The sequence below is a fragment of the Bombina bombina genome, chromosome 6, assembly GCF_027579735.1.
Source record: "Bombina bombina isolate aBomBom1 chromosome 6, aBomBom1.pri, whole genome shotgun sequence".
In the NCBI taxonomy this organism is placed as follows: domain Eukaryota; kingdom Metazoa; phylum Chordata; class Amphibia; order Anura; family Bombinatoridae; genus Bombina; species Bombina bombina.
This window is the reverse complement of record NC_069504.1, coordinates 521,184,912-521,199,035: the sequence shown is the minus strand read 5'-3', so window position 1 is coordinate 521,199,035 and position 14,124 is coordinate 521,184,912. Positions and strand designations below refer to the sequence as shown.

The window sequence follows — 14,124 nt, the reverse complement described above, 5'->3', positions numbered from 1 at the left end:
TGCTCTTCACAGATGAAAGCAGGGGCACACTGAGCACATTTGACAGACGTGACAGTCTGGAGACGCCGTGGAGAACGTTCTGCTGCCTGCAACATCCTCCAGCATGGCCAGTTTGGCAGTGGGTCAGTAATGGTGTGGGGTGGCATTTCTTTGAGGGGCCGAACAGCCCTCCATGTGCTCGCCAGAGGTAGCCTGACTGCCATTAGGTATCAAGATGAGATCCTCAGACCCCTTGTGAGACCATATGCTGGTGCGGTTGGCCCTGGGTTCCTCCTAATGCAAGACAATGCTAGACCTCATGTGGCTGGAGTGTGTCAGCAGTTCCTGCAAGACGAAGGCATTGATGCTATGGACTGGCCCTCCCGTTCCCCAGACCTGAATCCAATTGAGCACATCTGGGACATCATGTCTCGCTCCATCCACCAACTTCACTTTGCACCACAGACTGTCCAGGAGTTGGTGGATGCTTTAGTCCAGGTCTGGGAGGAGATCCCTCAGGAGACCATCCGCCACCTTATCAGGAGCATGCACAGGCGTTGTAGGGAGGTCATACAGGCACGTGGAGGCCACACACACTACTGAGCCTCATTTTGACTTGTTTTAAGGACATTACATCAAAGTTGGATCTGCCTGTAGTGTGTTTTTCCACTTTAATTTTGAGTGTGACTCCAAATCCAGACCTCCATGGGTTGAAAATTTTGATTTCCATTTTTTAATTTTTGTGTGATTTTGTTGTCAGCACATTCAACTATGTAAAGAACAAAGTATTTAATTAGAATATTTTATTCATTCAGATCTAGGATGTGTTATTTTAGTGTTCCCTTTATTTTTTTGAGATATATATATATATATATATATATATATATATATATATATATATATATATATATATATATATATATATATATATATATATATATATTATATATATATATTATATATACACATATATATATCTCTATCATGTATTTATATCCTTATACACAATCGCAAACAAACTATATATATATATATATATATATATATATATAATTAGGGCTGCATGATTAACCGCATATGCGGTTTTAAACGCGATTAATCGCCGTGATTTAAAAACCGCGAGAGTATGCAATTTTTCTTTTTAGCCCTGCCCACTAGGGCACAGGTTAAGGCCGCTGCTTGCTCAGAGGGAATCTACATCTAATAGTGCGAGTTGCAGCTGGTATCGCCTGAGTAACCGTTTGTCTGCACAGCGTGGCTGTAGAGAGCAGGAGGAGAGAAGATGCCGGACGACCCGAGTGTTGCAGATAGGAACATGGAGATATGGAAGATCAAGAAGCTGATCAAAAGCTTGGAAGCAGCCAGAGGGTAAGCAAGGCAGTGCGACATGTATTAGGTGTCGGGCCGGTCTTGTACACATCTGGTAGTGAGTTTGCCTATAAGGTTTAGCAGCCCTGCTTCAGGCTAGAAGATGCCACAGGCTTGGGTGCCATAGGGATTATTACTATGGTAGAGGGCCGTGAATGTTAAATGTTGGATCAGATAGAGTCATGTCTATCTGTGATATAACTGTTGTTACTTGCCCAGTTAGGTGCCAGGCCTACTTAGTGGTTTCTCCTTCTGGAGTCGTTTGCTAAACTCTTGTATCTTCATTTAGGCTTGATATATTTTTATTTTAAATCACCATAGAACTGGGTTGCTTTCAAATTAACACTCATTTGTCTTTTTGTGGCAGTTCCATGATTTTTAATATTGTTATTGCTTATTTACTTTTCTGATCCCTCACATATAGGCTGTCGTAAGTATATTAAATTATTTTTCTAGATACACTTTTATTTAGGTAATTTGCAAAAAATTATATATATATATTTTTCCTTCACTTATTTTATTTAAACTAGTTTTGTTGTGTGTATTTCAATGCTCTTAGAAAAGCCTGTATTGGTCAATGAGAAACATGTACATTAAGATTCTGTCGTGTTAAATGTTTTAATGAAACATTAAGGTGTTATAGTAATTTATAAGAAAATCGGTATTAAATCGTAATTCGCAAATCCCCCCCTATATCGCCCAGCCCTAATATGTATGTGTGTGACTGTGTATATGTGTGTATATGTATGTGTGTATGACAAACGTAGTTATAATAAAAAGCAATAAAGTCTTGATCATACAAATTATTTGCATACGATAATTGCCCATAATTTATTTTTTGGTGAGGGTTTTTTTTTCTCTAAATGAAATAAAATTATTTGTGTATTAGGAAATAATATTGCTATGATCTTTATGTTTTCAAGGTTATTGAATATAGAGTGTGTGTTTTTAATCAATAATATAAACTCATTAGCAAAGCTTTATCTCCTTGCCAGCAAGTTTCTTGCTACACCTGCTGAAAATACAGCTACTTTATGACTCCAGATTCGCCTTCAAACAACACATCAATCAGTTCACTCAGTCTACAGCATTTCATTTTCAAAATATTGACAGAATTCTGTTTTTGAGCCTTGTTTTCTAATCTCATCTAAAACTACACTAAAGGACAGATCAGTGAATAAATTGCTGGGCTCTACAATATTATTGCTCATACATTGTGAATACTGCACATTCAAAAGACTGCTTAGCTTTACCTGCTTGTGCTGATCTCTGAGATTACATGGGAGGGGGATTGGCACATATGCCCCATGCATTTGTTTATTTGACATGCACAGAGTCTACTTGACAGTGCTCACAGAAACACAAAGTTTACTGGCACATGCATCTGGTGCTAATCTGATTGTCAAAAGAAAGGCTAAACATGATTTGCATTACATATAAAGGCGCAAATCAGCCTCTGCCCTTTATTTCTGTCTTAAAGGAATACAAAGATCAACATTTAAATGAGCAAGGGTGCATTTCCGTTTTTATAAACATTTGTAAATATACTCCCATTAGCAAAAATGCTTCTAGTAAAAGCTATTCCTGTTTTTCAGCAGCATACGCATGTATGCTGTGAGAGTCTGTACTCGGTAAAACTCTTTATGTTCCAAAAACTCTTTAAATTTAGTCTCTAAATCTGTCTGTTCACAAAAGTATAAGCACATCTTGATATAGATATTTCTTAAATAAACTTTATTTCACTCCCCTTTTATTGGGGGAGCTGGTAGATTGTAAACTCAGTTTACAGAGCCATGAAATAATTTAGAAGTCGGATATATTTTGCGTACAGGGGAAAGAACAATCTCCCACACTACATATTTTTAATACTGAAGAAATGTTTTTGTACTGGAGGAAGATATTAACAAAATAGATTATCTTATAAAATATAAGGTCCCTGGATAGTTATAGTTAGATGAATGTTTCTAAAAAAACATAAATATTCATTTACTGAAGTTCCCTTCAGTATCTTATGATGACTAATTCTATTCAGTCAAATGTGGAATATGGTGGGAATACCATATATTTTAAATGTTTTGATAAGTTTAAATTTAATAAATATGACTAATGTGTTAAAGGATGCCTTGCTAATGTTTGATTTTATCATCTTTTATTGTCCATTTCTATGAAATCGGAGATCCATGTTTGGTTTGCACTGAAAAACAAGATGTCCCAAAATCAAATAAATCCCTTTAAAAATGCAGCACTGCCCCCTTCTCTCACACACCAATCGCACCAGAGCAGGGCATGTCAATCATACCGAACAAGCAAATTTGAGTTTGCGGAGGGGTTGCACCACAAGGGCTCCAAAGCAGCAACATATATTTGTCCACTTAAATTGGCTGAGCCTGCAAGAAGAGTAAACCTCCTTTGCTTTCTTTTTTTCATTATGGGTGGTGGCTTAAATAAGCAAAACCAAATATTTCAACTGGATCACATAAAAAAAACAACACAGTATTGTGTCCCTTTTAATAGCAATGCTATTAAATACCCTACCTTCATATTTATTGCCAAAGCACATGTAAACAGCAACTCCTTAAAAAAGAGCTTTAGATAAAAGGCCATTATAGTAAAAAATTACATTCTCTAATCCATCCAAGTCCTGTGACTAGCGCTACTGATTGGGGCAACAGCGTTTTCTGCACCAGCAGTGCTCTGCGATCAGTATTTCTATTATGTTTTTAACCTCTTAGTGAGATTTAAACATACTGGGGGAAGATTTAGAGAGGAGCGCTAACAGTTATGCGCAAGCAATAAGGTGGTCTTTTTTGGGTGTTTGCGCGCATCAGGTTTTCTGCTCGTATTACAAGTTGAAAGTAAATGCAATTGCTTGAGCACAATTAAAATTAACGTACATCGGTTTGGCGCGTCCTCAGAGCTCTGGTTAACTATTTCCCGAAACAAAAAAGTGTCACAAAAGACATCAAAAATACATTGCACTCCTAATAACACTAATGAAAATTATTTTAAAAAAATATTGCACAAAAAAAAGTCATAAAGGCTCAAACATATGAGGTTTCAGGTATTAGGAAGAAAAAAAACAGGCAAAGGGCTTTAACATAGAGATAAATACATGTCTAAAGATGGGTATGTATGTATGTATACATTTACATATAGGTGTAAATATATTTTTCTAAATAATAATGAGATCTATTTATTTTTAAATATATATTTCTATAAACATTTTCTTCTATGTGCAGAACGTTGGAATGTCAAATTTATTCATAATTCATGTAGAGTATAGTGCACTTGGTTAAAAGCGGTCGGGCTAGCACACAAACGACAGGTATTGTGGGTTTTTTTTCACGCCCCTTTAAAAACAATTGTGAGAAGAAGTTAGCACTGTCGCTAACCTGCGTGCATTATAAGTTTACTTCTGGCAGTGTTTTGTTCGTGAGCGAAAGCACTTGTAATCTGGCCCTGGGTGAGACAATGACACAAGCATATATGTGCAGCCACTAATCACTTGCTAGTTCCCAGTAGTGAAATACAAAAGGAACAAGAGCGCACAGCCCAATCTAAGAGTAAAAGTCTTTACTAAAAGATAAAAGCGCATAAACAATAATAAACGTACAGGATAAAAACAATTAGATGCAGTGTGTGATTATATCACCGTAAAGAGACCCCCCACAGTTAAGGTGTATGCAGAGCTGCCGGAAACACTGGGATCTTTAGTCAGTCAGTCCGCTGTTCCTCAAGCCAAATGCATAAAATCCATTCGTGTTGCAGCCGGTCAGCTGTTCTGAAAGTCTTAACGGGGGTGAGTACAGATGCCTCAACGCGTTTCCTCTGGTCTCGACCAGACTTTTTCAAGAGGTATGTTTACATCACAGCCTAATGTGATGTCTTTTAAAGTGTCTGTTCACAGGTAACCGGTATCAATCTCAGTTGTGGATAGGAGGGTCAAAATGTCCATCACAGACCTAACAGCTGACAGGTAAATTAGAAACTGAGACACACCTATGATTTTCCTTTCTAGAATTAACCCTGTGTGGGCAAATTATTCTGAAAGGTCATTACCTGATATTCTATACAACAAATTCAATTAATATGAGAAAGTAAATCACAACAATGGTCATACAAAAACATTACAAGACTAAATAAAATATATATGTGTATATACATAAGAAGTCATATATAAAAATGTTTATCTATAAGTCTCCAATTCTGAAACATAGAGAAATATAGTGGAACTCTAAGAAAAAAAGTGTCTATATGTGTATGTTATGAAGTGCGCTCTCCCTGTGGGGATGAAGGGACACAAGAAATGTTAGATATAGAAAATGCATAAAATGAACCCTATGCCACACTAAAAATAGCACAAATAGAGGAAAACTGTAAAAAGGTGCATCCTAAAACTAAGGCGTATTTAACCTATGTAATGGAAGAATCTTTAAACAAGTTATAAAAATTAGCATAAGCAAATCTGTTCATGCATGCTCATATTGGAAACTAACTAAAAACAAGGCCTAGATTTGGAGTTTGGCATTAGCCGTGAAAACCAGCGTTAGAGGCTCCTAACGCTGGTTTTAGGCTACCTCCGGTATTTGGAGTCACTCAAAAAAGGGTCTAACGCTCACTTTTCAGCCGCGACTTTTCCATACCGCAGATCCCCTTACGTAAATTGCGTATCCTATCTTTTCAATGGGATCTTTCTAACTCCGGTATTTAGAGTCGTGTCTGAAGTGAGCGTTAGACATCTAACGACAAAACTCCAGCCGCAGGAAAAAAGTCAGTAGTTAAGAGCTTTCTGGGCTAACGCCGGTTTATAAAGCTCTTAACTACTGTACTCTAAAGTACACTAACACCCATAAACTACCTATGTACCCCTAAACCGAGGTCCCCCCACATCGCTGCAACTCGATTAAATTTTTGTAACCCCTAATCTGCCGACCGGCAACTAAGTTATCCTTATGTACCCCTAATCTGCCCCCCACAACGTCGCCGCCAGCTACCTACACTTATTAACCCCTAATCTGCCGACCGCAAAGCGCCGCCACCTACGTTATCCTTATGTACCCCTAATCTGCTGCCCCTAACACCGCCGACCCCTATATTATATTTATTAACCCCTAATCTGACCCCTCAACGTTGCCTACACTTATTGACCCCTAATCTGCCGAGCAGACCGCACCGCTACTATAATAAAGTTATTAACCCCTAATCCGCCTCACTAACCCTATAATAAATAGTATTAACCCCTAATCTGCCCTCCCTAACATCGCCGACACCTAACTTCAATTATTAACCCCTAATCTGCTGACTGGAGCTCACCGCTATTCTAATAAATGTATTAACCCCTAAAGCTAAGTCTAACCCTAACACTAACACCCCCCTAAATTAAATATAATTTACATCTAACGAAATTAATTATCTCTTATTAAATAAATTATTCCTATTTAAAGCTAAATACTTACCTGTAAAATAAATCCTAATATAGCTACACTATAAATTATAATTATATTATAGCTATTTTAGGATTAATATTTATTTGACAGGCAACTTTGTAATTATTTTAACCAGGTACAATAGCTATTAAATAGTTAAGAACTATTTAATAGTTACCTAGTTAAAATAATTACAAAATTACCTGTAAAATAAATCCTACCTAAGTTACAATTAAACCTAACACTATACTATCATTAAATTAATTGAATAAAATACCTACAATTACCTACAATTAAACCTAACACTACACTATCAATAAATTAATTACATACAAATACCTACAATTATCTACAATGAAATAAACTAAGTTACAAAAAATAAAAAAATATTTACAAACATAAGAAAAATATTACAACAATTTTAAACTAATTACACCTACTCTAAGCCACCTAATAAAATAACAAAGACCCCCAAAATAAAAAATGCTCTACCCTATTCTAAATTACTAAAGTTCAAAGCTCTTTTACCTTACCAGCCCTGAACAGGGCCCTTTGCGGGGCATGCCCCAAGAAGTTCAGCTCTTTTGCCTGTAAAAAAAAACATACAATACCCCCCCCAACATTACAACCCACCACCCACATACCCCTAATCTAACCCAAACCCCCCTTAAATAAACCTAACACTAAGCCCCTGAAGATCATCCTACCTTGTCTTCACCTCACCGGGTATCACCGATCCGTCCTGGCTCCGATATCTTCATCCAACCCAAGCGGGGGCTAGACATCCACTGAAGAAGTCCAGAAGAGGGTCCAAAGTCTTCATCCTATCTGGGAAGAAGAGGCGATCCGGACCAGCAACCATCTTGATCCAAGCGGCATCTTCTATCTTCATCCGATGACGACCGGCTCCATCCTGAAGACCTCCACCGCGGACCCATCTTCTTCCGGCGACGTCCAACTGAAGAATGACGGTTCCTTTAAGGGACGTCATCCAAGATGACGTCCCTCGAATTCCGATTGGCTGATAGGATTCTTTATTATAGGGTTAGTGATGCGGATTAGGGGTTAATAACTTTATTATAGTAGCGCTCAGGCCCGCTCGGCAGATTAGGGGTTAATAAGTGGAGGCGACGTTGTGGGGGGCAGATCAGGGGTTAATAAATATAATATAGGGGTCGGCGATGTTAGGGCAGCAGATTAGGGGTACATAGGGATAATGTAAGTAGCGGCGGTTTATGGAGCGGCAGATTAGGGGTTAATAATAATATGCAGGGGTCAGCGATAGCGGGGACGGCAGATTAGGGGTTAATAAGTGTAAGGTTAGGGGTGTTTAGACTCGGGGTACATGTTAGGGTGTTAGGTGCAGACGTAGGAAGTGTTTCCGCATAGCAAACAATGGGGCTGCGTTAGGAGCTGAACGCGGCTTTTTTGCAGGTGTTAGGTTTTTTTTCAGCTCAAACAGCCCCATTGTTTTCTATGGGAGAATCGTGCACGAGCATGTTTTTGAGGCTGGCCGCTTGCGTAAGCAACTCAGGTATCGAGAGTTGAAGCTGCGTTAAATATGCTCTACGCTCCTTTTTTGGAGCCTAACGCAGCCTTTATGTGGACTCTCAATACCAGAGTTATTTTTATGGTGCGGCCAGAAAAAAGCCGGCGTTAGCTACGCGGGTCTTTACAGACAAAACTCCAAATCTAGGCCCAAGTTTGTAACCCATATTTTAATCTAATGGGAACAAGTTACCAGTCCTATTATTACAATTACATGAATGCTTGTAAATCAAGGTCAATATTGAGACCCCGACTACTTGTAGTGTTTAGGGTACCTAGCTCGTGTATCCAATATGTTTCTCATTGGCGCAATGTTTTCAACCTATTGTTTGACGCATAAGGAGCAATCCAATCAATGACCTTGATTTTTAAACTTTTAGGATCCGAATTGTGGAAAATTCTAAAATGTTCTGGAACACTATGACCTTCGAACTTATTTTTAATATTGTTCCAGCGTTCATTAAACCTAGTTCTAACTGTGCGTTTGGTTCTTCCTACGTAAAAACAATTACAATCACAGGTAAGGAGGTATACAACGTATACTGATTTGCATGTGAACTTATTCTTCACTCTATATGTTTTTAGATTATGGACATCTTTGAACGAGTCTCCTTTATCTATGTGTTTACACATACCGCACTTGTTAGTGTTACATGGCCAAGTTCCATTACTTCTAATTAACCAATTGCCTTCTGGCGTACTTTTTATTAGTAATTTGTGGTCTCAATTTAGAAGGTGCTAAAATACGTTTAAGATCTTTATTCTTTTTGTAAGTAATCACTGGTTTGTCTGGGAGTATCTGTCCTAAGATGGGATCACTGGTTAAAATCGCCCAGTGTTTATTGAGTATCTTTTCAATATCCCTACTACCTTGACTATACGTGGTTATAAACCTAATCTCATCCCGTTCTTTATTATTATTTCCCTTACTTATGGGATTGAGCATCTCCTTCCTATCCATATTAAGGACCCTCTGTTTGACACTGTGTATTAGATGGGGATCATATCCTTTATCTAAAAACCTTTTATCTAATAGGTCAGATTCCTTGTTAAAATCATGTATATAGGTGCAATTTCTCCTTACTCTCTGATATTGCCCTAGAGGTATATTTGTCTTCCATCTAGCTAAATGCCCACTTTCAGCATTAAGGAAACCATTTTTATCCGTCGGTTTCCTGTAATTTCTAACTGCCACTCTATCGTGTTGGTCTATAAAGACATTCAGCTCTAGAAATTCTATTTCCTTATGTTGAGTGTTGCTAGTGAATTTTAAGTTCATGTTATTCATATTCATATGTTCAAGAAATGGACTGATTAGTGTTTTGTCACCCTTCCAAACAATAATAATGTCATCTATGTACCTGAAATATTGTTCTAGATGTTCACTGTAAGGGTTATTTTGCCAAATGTACAGATTCTCAAAATGGTTCATGTATAAATTGGCATACGATGGGGCGAAGGTCATCCCCATCGCCGTGGCTTGTTTTTGTATGTAGAACTTGGATTCGAATTGAAAAAAATTGTGAGATAGAATGAAATCTATACCCGTTAGAATAAATTTAACTTGTGCAGATGGAAGAGAACTATTAACTAGTTGGTGTTTTACTGCATTGGTCCCTGCCGAGTGTGGAATACAGGTATACAAGGAACTAACATCACAAGTAATCCATAGACATGACTCGTCCCAATTCATGCCTTCAAATATTTTGATTGCATGTGTCGTATCCTTGATATATGATCTAGTTTTTTTAACTAATGATTGTAGGAAGTGGTCAATATAGGTTGACAGATTGCTTGTCACAGAGCCTATCCCTGATATTATGGGCCTCCCCGGTGGATCCACCAGGGTTTTGTGCACCTTGGGAAGGTGATAGAATGTTGGGATACTGGGATGTCGTTCAAGGATAAAATAATATTCATCACTATTGATAACATGCTCATTTTTAGCTGTTATTAGAAGCTGAACATTGAAACTAATCGAATTACCACGCTCAGAGTTATACTAACATTGTTTGCTTTTTTTGCTTACTGCATATTGCATTGCACTTTTTATATGTGTGTATATCTATACTCATTTAAGTAAGTGTGCCAGTCACTTAGGAAGCGCTTATGTTTTTTAAACTTCTTTTCTAGTTCCCAGTAGTGCAGTGCTGCTCCTGAGCCTTCCTACTGTAAATATGCTTTTCATAAAAGGATATTAAGAAAACTAAGCAAATTAGATTACAGAAGTAAATTGGAAAGTTGTTTAAAATTGTATGCTTTATCTATCTAAATCATGAAAGAAAAATTTTGGGTTTCATGTCCCTTGACTTTCATAATAATAGGCACAGGTTTTGTATAAAATCAAGGTAATTTCAGCTCATGGTCTTCTCTTTTTGTATATACAGTTTGTGAATGATAAGATTTAGATAAATACTACAGCATAGAGCAGTGATTTGCAACCTTTTTTTTTTTGCTGTGGCACACTTTTTTACATAAAAAAATCCTGTGGCACACCACCATCCCAAAATTTGACAAAATCACACATTGTAGCCTAATACAGTATATATATATATATATATATATATATATATCTCACACACACTGTACTGTGCTGTCATGCCATGCATCCTACAAACTATACATGACATATTGACATTCATTCACAAACAATCATAATGATTGTCTGTGAATGGATGTCAATGTCATGGTTGTAAATGATGCCTGATGAGCCTGTCACATACCTCCCAATATTTCAAAATTTGAAAGAGGGACACCCCCGCACTGTTGTCAGTCTGCCGCGGCACACCTGAGGATCTCTCATGGCACACTGGTTGAAAAACACTGGCATAGAGTATGAATTTATATGATTTTCACCTGCTTAGTAGTGATAATGTGTTCCCCACTGCACACATGTATGGGTAACTTCATTATTTGTTTCTCTGTGCACTAATAGATAATGATGATGTGAGTTTATTGAAAGCAGGAATATGTGAGATTTCACAAACTCGCTGTGACATTTGTGTATAAATACAGGACAATGCTTAGACTGTGGAAATCTGTGTCCCCTGCCAGGCATTATATCCTTTGTCCTCAGCCAGTGACTGGTTGCCAAAATATATTTAGCTACTTTATCCTCACTGCCCCTATAGAACAGGTGGCACTCATTCAGCTCCTAGCTATTGTTTGCTCCAGGCAGATACAATATTTTGTTTGGAAATGATTTGAACTTACATAGCTCATGAGGCAAATATGTTTACTGTGTGGTTTCAGGCAGTTAGAGACGGTAAATGCCAATCCAAAAAGTCCTCTTACAATATAAGTTTGATATTTGTTTAAACACCTCATGTTTTACTTTAGTTGCCTCAGGAGGATCTGTAAAGATGCTAATTTCTCCTCAGTGTTCTGTACAAGCAGCTGCAAGTTTACATTCACTCTGACCATGGCAGAATTTAGCTTTATAATGCCCATAAGTAAAGGTCACTCAGGTGCATGCTCCTTGTACCTACTCATATCAACACTTGTATTATTAATATCATACATATGATCTTTATGTAAATATAGTTACAGAAAACATAGAAATAGCTTTTCAAGTAAAACAGTAGAGACACCAACGTCAAAATGCATATGTGCATATTTTTATTTCATTTTTCTTATTAAAAAAAAAAAGATATGCATCTAATATAGATGCACATACATTAAAACATGTTTGTACTTTTTATACAATGTAAATTTGCACCAAATAGAAAAAAAAAATTAATATTTTGTTTAAATGTTAAAATATTTTTGCATATTTAGTTCTATATTTTTGTTTTGCAAAATATTTTGTTGCAAGTGAATGTTGAATGTTTGATTTTGCACAAATGTAACATTTTCCCTTTTGTCATATGTATCTTTTAGATTACATCTCAAATGTTGATAAGAGGAAACATTTTGTTTCCTGTGCAATTAAAATATTAATGTAGATTTGAGAGAGAATGTGTTTTTTTTTTGTTTTTTATTACGTTGTATGTGAGAGTGCTTGCTTGAATTAACAAAAATTTTTTGGTAAGAATCTGTGTTTATTCGCTTGCATAGCTGCATCTTTCCCAGATATTGTTTGCATATTTTAGATGGTTTTTCTGCATATAATTTTCTGCTATTTTTATAGTATACTAATCATTTTTTAGATATCTATGAATTCTGCAGCACTATTCAATTGTACAACATATATTTTCCTTGCCATTTTGCTACAGAGTTAGTTCCCTGTCACCATGGGAATCTAGGTGGTTAATTCATGTAATAGAAACAATTGGTATAAACTGCATTGAAGGGAGATTGTACTGTGACATTGTCTCCCCATTGAATGGCTTCCCAATGATCCTCTGTATATGCTGGGTGTATAAAATTGTTTACAAATAACTCCTTTACCTTTTTTATTTTGCCATTTGGAATAGTTGTTTTTGCCTATTGCAACCTTTACCAATGCTAAAAATGTCAATACTGTAGTAATGACTGGGGGGGATCTATTTGTGGAACAACTGAGGACAGATATATTTTCACCCCATAGAATAAAGGAATGCAAGAAAGTGTAAAGTTGCTTCATTTGACCAATAAGGCAGGGCCCCTGTTAGTAACCACATTCTGGAGCTGCCTCCATTATCAAATGACTAGTCTGACTATAGACAGACCTGGGATCTGTGGAGGATCCTCTCCCACCATTTTACTAATAATCCCATACATTCATACTCATTAGGTGTTAGATTTCCTATAAATTAGCCAAACAAATTGTCCACAACAATACTAATGTACATTTCATACTCTGAACTATCTGATTTACCTATTTTTATATATCTTTGCACATTCCTGTGCAGTGACATGTTTATAGTTGTCTACCTGCCATAGTATAATATTTGTGTGTGTATATATGTAATCCTTACATACAAATTTACTGATTTGTTCAGATAGCTCCCAGTAGTGTGCTGCTGTTCCTGAGCACGATCTTCAGCAAAGGTTACCAAGAGAAAGAAGCAAGTTAGATAATATAAGTATATTAGGAAGTTCCTTTAAAATTGTATGCTCTATCTAAATCGTGAACGTTTTTAAAGGCACAGTATACACCAATTTTCAAATAACTACATGCAGTAGACACTACTATAAAGCAGAATATGCACAGATACTGATCTAAAAATCCAGTATAAAACCTTTTAAAAACTTAGAAGCTCCCAGTTTAGCACTGTTGATAAGGTTAGGTTGGGACACCCAGTGAAAGGGGCTGGGTAAACAAAAAGAGCAGACAATCCCCCCCCCCTTCCCTGCGTATGCAAAAACAGATAACCTTAACAGGAGAGAGCAGGAGTCTGTAAACGCACGTAAACGTCTGACACAGTGGGGCTTGGTTAGGAGTCTGAAAATCATTACAATGTTATTAACAAATAAGCAAAACTATACATTGTTACACAAACACTAGCATATGGGCTGTATAAATGTATCCTCTAAAAAACATTTATGCAAAGAAAAATCTAGTGTACAATATTTAAATGTTCATGATACAGCTATTAAACAACTTTACAATTTACTTATTAAATTTGCTTAATTTTCTTGGTATCCTTTTTTGAAGGCACTAGCTGGTGATTGGTGCCTATGCACATATGCCTCTTGTCACTGGTACACCATATGTGTTCAGCTAGCTCCCAGTAGTGCATGGCTGCTCCTGAGCTTGCTCTTCAACAAAGGATACCAATAGAACAAAGTCAATTTGATGATAAAACAAATTGGACAGATTAATTAAAACATATGATAATTATAAGCCATTCATATAACAATACAATTAGTTGCTGTGCTT

General features: G+C 36.8%; 1 protein-coding gene across 2 annotated transcripts in view; it reads left to right on the top strand.

Moving 5' to 3' along the window:
• Positions 1 to 14,124, top strand: part of TM6SF1 (transmembrane 6 superfamily member 1) — a 189,901-nt gene that overhangs the window by 3,555 nt on the left and 172,222 nt on the right. The window lies entirely within an intron of this gene.